Here is a 6,408-nt window from a genome sequence, read left to right on the forward strand (position 1 = left end):
CGTCGCAGCAGCTTCTGGCTGTGTCAACTATCGAAACATATCACAATATACACCGAAGAGCCAAAGAAACTGGTACACCTGCCTAATATCGCACTGCCCCCCTACCCCGCGAACACACAGAACGACGTGGCCTGGACTCGACTGATGTCTGAAGTAGTGCTGGAGGCAATTGACATCATGAATCCTGCAGGGCTGTCCACAAATCCATAGGAGTACGAGAGGATGGAGATGTGTTCTGAACATCACGTTGCAAGGCATCCCAGATATGCACACTCCGTCGTTAGGCCACAAGTGGCCCATCGCCACCGTCCGACCGCCGCGTCAACCTTAGATGAGGATGCAGATAGGAGGGGCATGTGCACACCGCTCTCCCGGCCGTTATGGTGGTGTTCTTTGACCGGAGCCGCTACTATTCGGTCGAGTAGCTCCTCAATTGGCATCACGAGGCTGAGTGCACCCCGAAAAATGGCAACAGCGCGGGGCGGCCCGGATGGTCACCCACCCAAGTGCCGGCCACGCCCGACAGTGCGTAACTTCGGTGATCTGACGGGAACCGGTGTAGCCAATGCGGCAAGGCCGTTGCCCATCCCAGATATGCTCAATAATATTCATGTCTGGGATGTTTACTGGCCAGCGGAAGTGTTTTAAATCAGAAGGGTGTTTCTGGAGCTGCTTTGTAGCAATTTTAGACGTGTGGAGTGTCGCATTGACCTGCTGGAATTGCCCATATCCGCCGAAATGCACAATGGACATGAACGTATTCAGGTGACCATACAGGATGCTTACGTACGTGTCCCCTGTCACAGTCGTGTCTAGACCTATCAGGGTCCCATATCACTCCAACTGCACTTGCCCCACATCATTACAGAACCTTCACTAGCTTGAACATTCCCCTCCTAACAAGCGGGGCCCATGGATTCATGCAGTTCTCTCCATACCCATACATGTCCATCCGCTCGATACAATGTGAAACGAGACTCGTCCGACCAGGCAACATGTTTCCAGTCACCAACAATCCAATGTCGGTATGACGGGCCCAGTCGAGGCATAAAGCTTTCTGTCGTGCAGTCATCAATGATACACTAGTGGACTTTCAGCTCCGAAAGCCCTTATCGATCATGTTTCGTTGAATGGTTTTTTTCCATTTCCAGGAGTGTAAGTATGTAGTTCTGGAAACAGCGGCCATGACCTTCTTCTTCTGTGCGGATACACACATATTTCCCAAACTCTTACGGGACTTGGTAAGAATGTCTTGCACGAGTAATGAGTGTGTTGGGGTGGGACACTACGAATGTAGTATGTGAACATACAAGGTGAGAATGTGGTGGGTCTCACGGGAGGCGTGCGTGAGATAGTCCCTGCAGTCACGCTATCCTCTGTGCCCCCAGTGGCTCAGATGGATAGAGCGTCTGCCATGTAAGCAGGAGATCCCGGGTTCGAGTCCCGGTCGGGGTACACATTTTCACCTGTCCCCATTGATATACACTCCTGGAAATGGAAAAAAGAACACATTGACACCGGTGTGTCAGACCCACCATACTTGCTCCGGACACTGCGAGAGGGCTGTACAAGCAATGATCACACGCACGGCACAGCGGACACACCAGGAACCGCGGTGTTGGCCGTCGAATGGCGCTAGCTGCGCAGCATTTGTGCACCGCCGCCGTCAGTGTCAGCCAGTTTGCCGTGGCATACGGAGCTCCATCGCAGTCTTTAACACTGGTAGCATGCCGCGACAGCGTGGACGTGAACCGTATGTGCAGTTGACGGACTTTGAGCGAGGGCGTATAGTGGGCATGCGGGAGGCCGGGTGGACGTACCGCCGAATTGCTCAACACGTGGGGCGTGAGGTCTCCACAGTACATCGATGTTGTCGCCAGTGGTCGGCGGAAGGTGCACGTGCCCGTCGACCTGGGACCGGACCGCAGCGACGCACGGATGCACGCCAAGACCGTAGGATCCTACGCAGTGCCGTAGGGGACCGCACCGCCACTTCCCAGCAAATTAGGGACACTGTTGCTCCTGGGGTATCGGACCATTCGCAACCGTCTCCATGAAGCTGGGCTACGGTCCCGCACACCGTTAGGCCGTCTTCCGCTCACACCCCAACATCGTGCAGCCCGCCTCCAGTGGTGTCGCGACAGGCGTGAATGGAGGGACGAATGGAAACGTGTCGTCTTCAGCGATGAGAGTCGCTTCTGCCTTGGTGCCAATGATGGTCGTATGCGTGTTTGGCGCCGTGCAGGTGAGCGCCACAATCAGGACTGCATACGACCGAGGCACACAGGGCCAACACCCGGCATCATGGTGTGGGGAGCGATCTCCTACACTGGCCGTACACCACTGGTGATCGTCGAGGGGACACTGAATAGTGCACGGTACATCCAAACCGTCATCGAACCCATCGTTCTACCATTCCTAGACCGGCAAGGGAACTTGCTGTTCCAACAGGACAATGCACGTCCGCATGTATCCCGTGCCACCCAACGTGCTCTAGAAGGTGTAAGTCAACTACCCTGGCCAGCAAGATCTCCGGATCTGTCCCCCATTGAGCATGTTTGGGACTGGATGAAGCGTCGTCTCACGCGGTCTGCACGTCCAGCACGAACGCTGGTCCAACTGAGGCGCCAGGTGGAAATGGCATGGCAAGCCGTTCCACAGGACTACATCCAGCATCTCTACGATCGTCTCCATGGGAGAATAGCAGCCTGCATTGCTGCGAAAGGTGGATATACACTGTACTAGAGCCGACATTGTGCATGCTCTGTTGCCTGTGTCTATGTGCCTGTGGTTCTGTCAGTGTGATCATGTGATGTATCTGACCCCAGGAATGTGTCAATAAAGTTTCCCCTTCCTGGGACAATGAATTCACGGTGTTCTTATTTCAATTTCCAGGAGTGTATATCAACGCCCGTTAGCAGCTAAAGGTATTAATATAATTCTAATTTCGTTCTAGAGGCTGCAGGTCATCAATGGTGTCTGTTATTTCGGACATGTCCATATAAGTATAAAGTGTAACTCCGTGAATTTACCCATATCATTAGTACAAGATGCACTTGTCATGCTTCTGAAGTGAAGTACTGTAATACGGCCATATTAATACGTTTACAGTATTATTTGAATGATTTTATTCTTCGACTCTCCATAAGCACAATACATAAAAATGGCTGTAAGTGGTCCAAAAACATGTAAGTCTTCACAGTCAAAAGATTGCAGTAATGGAAACAAAATAAAGGGGTGTTTTAATCCTTACAATGACAGCTACCGTGGCAGAATGTAATGGTTCAGGCACTGTAAAGTACGTTAGCTGATCAAAAGTACCCGGATATCCGTATGCGGAGATTATCACTGGATATCACGAGAGGAGGACTCATCAGCATAAAAAAAGGCTCAGTGATTTAGCACTTGGATTAGTCACTGGATGTCATCTGAGTAACAGACCCATCAGGGACATTTCAACAAGTCTATCGGTGCCCAAGTGGACTGTGGGTGATGTGACTGTGAAGTGAGAATGTGAAGGGACAGACACAACTAAACCAAGACTAAGGAGACCTCACGTACTCGCGGACAGCTATGGTCGAACATTGCGTAGGGTGGTTGCAAGAAGCTCATGAGATCAGTGGAAGTAGTCACTCGTCAGTTCCAGAGTACTGCCATCAGTCCAGCTATCATATTTAGTGTGTGTAGGAAATTAAAAAGAATGGGATAGTGGTAGATCATAAGTCACACATTTCTGTCGTCAAAACTAAGCGGCCCTTGAGGTAGTGTAGTGACTGACCGGAAACGCGTTATTTGGAGTGAGGAATCGCTTTATACATTGTAGCAATCGGATGGAAGGGTTTGAGTTTGGCGAATGCCTCGAGAACGTTTCCTGTATCTTGTGTAGTGCCAAAAGTGAGGTAATGTGATATTAGGGATTGGGTATTTTTCGTGGTTGTAGTGTGGTTCACTTATCGTGCTTATGGAAACGTTTGGTGCACAAAAATATGAACAAATTTTACAGAAATTAGTGTTGTGCACAGTAGACGAACAGTGGGAAGACGATTATTGTATTAGCTCAACAATGCAGCCTATTATGAAGCACCTATGAGGCAATGGTTTGTGGACATTACCATTGTTGAAGTGGACTTTCCAGCCGAGAGACCCGAACTGTACCCAAGGGAACGCCGTTAGAGTGAGTTACGACATCGATGTCGCTCCAAACCCAGCGTCCAACATCACTCCTCCACTGTTTCAGCTCTTGAGGAAGAATGGACGGCCATCCCTCTACACTACACTGAAAGTGCCTGCTGCAGAGTTCAAACCGTCATAAAAGGACAAGTTGGACACACACACTAATGGCCAATGATAGGTGTCCGGTTAGTTTTGATCGGAAGTGTAGCTGGCAGCCTGGGCCAGAGGCAAGTAACGTTACCCGGCTCGTGACTGTAGGCGGTGGTGGTGGCCGCGTCAGAGCCGGTGTCGACGTCGGGCGCGACGGCGGCAGCGGCGACGGCGACGACCGGGGCGGCAGTGGCGGCAGCTGCGGCCGCGGCTGCGGTCGGCACGCCGGGGGCGGCGGGGGTGGGGGTGGGGCGGCCCTGGTGCTGGTGCTGGTGGTGGCGCGCCTTGCCGTGGCGCACGCGGTGCGGCTCCGCGCCGCCCTCGCCGCCGTCGGGCACGCCGGACAGGTGGCGCGCCACCCTGCACACAGGCGCGCCAACCTCTCAACAACAACACAGCGCAGCGACAAGGTGACGATTACGGAACTACATGAAAAAAACGTAGATTAGTTGCAAACTACGGCGTGCGCGCATTATTCAACATGTATACGTCACTTAAGACATTCGGATTCAGGTTATGACATGTTCGATATGCCTGCCATCATTGGCGATAAGACGCAGACGCATAGCGAAATTCTGCATGACCTGCTGAATCATCACTACATCGATGCTGACGATGACCTGCTTAATGGCTGTTTTCAGCTCAGCAGTGGTTTTGAGGTTACTGCTGTACACTTTGTCTTTAATATAGCCCCACATAAAGGAATCACGTATGTCCAGATCAGGAGAATATGGTGGCCAATCGAGGCCCATGCCAGGGGCCTCTGGTACACCAGTGCCAGAATTCGCTCCCTAAAGAGCTCCTCCAGGACATCAGTCTCCTGTTTCGATGGGAGTAGAGCTGCGTCTTGCAGGAACCACATCTTGTCGAGATCAGGGTGACTTTGGATAATGGGGAGGAAATCATCTTCCAAACCCTTCATTTACCGTTCGGTAGTCACCGTGCCGTCAAGGGATATAGCATCGGTTATTCCGTGACTGAACATTGCACACAACACATTTACCCATTGAGGCTGAAGAGACTGTCGATCGCGAAATGCAAATTCTCAGTCCCCAAAATGCACCAATGTTGCTTATTGACGAACCCATCCAAATGAAAGTGGGCTTCGTCGCTAAGCCAAATCATACTAATTCTTGAAAGAGATGTTTTCACTCTGCAGCAGAGTGTGAGCTAATATGAAACATCCTGGCAGACTAAAGCTGTGGGCCGGACCTAGACTCGAACTCAGGACCTTTCGCAGGAGAGCTTCTGTAAAGTCTGGAAGGTAGGAGACGAGGTACTGGCAGAAGTAGAGCTGTGAGGACGGGGCGTGAGTCGTGCTTGGTAGCTCAGTTGGTAGAGCACTTGCCCGCGAAAGGCAAAGGTCCCGAGTTCGAGTCTCGGTCCGGCACACAGTTTTAATCTGCCAGGAAGTTTCATACTAATTCGTAGCGTGCATCGCGGCCAACTTGCAGTTTGAACGTCCTAATTCAGAAGTTATCACGATTTTATTTCATTTAGCTCAGTCATCGTCTCCAGTATCTTCTTTCGCATCACGCCACTGTGTAGCAGTTGTATCCCCAAGTATGGGATGTCTAGAAACTACAAGGCATTTCAAGAACGCTCATGCTTTTTCTCAAGACTGCGCATTTTATACGGATTGGGTTAAATGGTAATTTACGCATCGAAATGAAATATTCACACTGGCGCTAGTTGTAACTTGCTGGTTCATGTAGCTGCCTGTATGAGACTCCCAGGTGGAGCTAGCTCGTTCTTTCATTCATTCATTACTCAATGTAAGTCGAGTCGACATAGAGATACCATGCCAACAAAAGACTTTTAAATTGCAATAGTTTACAACTACTATGCAAAACATGTGGCGGAAGGTATATAGGAAAAACCAACACAACATTCGAGTAAACAACATAGCAGACCATGGGAATCTGGTACAAGGTATTCAACTTCTAGAGAATATTTAAGAGAAATGAATCAAAAGCCTACTGCAATAGAGAAATAAATCAAAATAGTTAGAACAAACAATGAAAGACATTGCTAACTGTAGAGGAAACATTTACAAAACAAACATCAGAAAAGAAGCTACTACTA

General features: G+C 50.3%; 1 pseudogene; it reads right to left on the reverse strand.

Annotated features, from left to right (window-relative positions):
* Positions 1 to 466: 466 nt before the first annotated feature.
* LOC126237939 (5S ribosomal RNA) lies at positions 467 to 584 on the reverse strand (annotated as a pseudogene).
* Between the last annotated feature and the right edge of the window lie 5,824 nt (positions 585 to 6,408).

Source organism: Schistocerca nitens, chromosome 2 (assembly GCF_023898315.1).
Source record: "Schistocerca nitens isolate TAMUIC-IGC-003100 chromosome 2, iqSchNite1.1, whole genome shotgun sequence".
NCBI classification, from domain to species: domain Eukaryota; kingdom Metazoa; phylum Arthropoda; class Insecta; order Orthoptera; family Acrididae; genus Schistocerca; species Schistocerca nitens.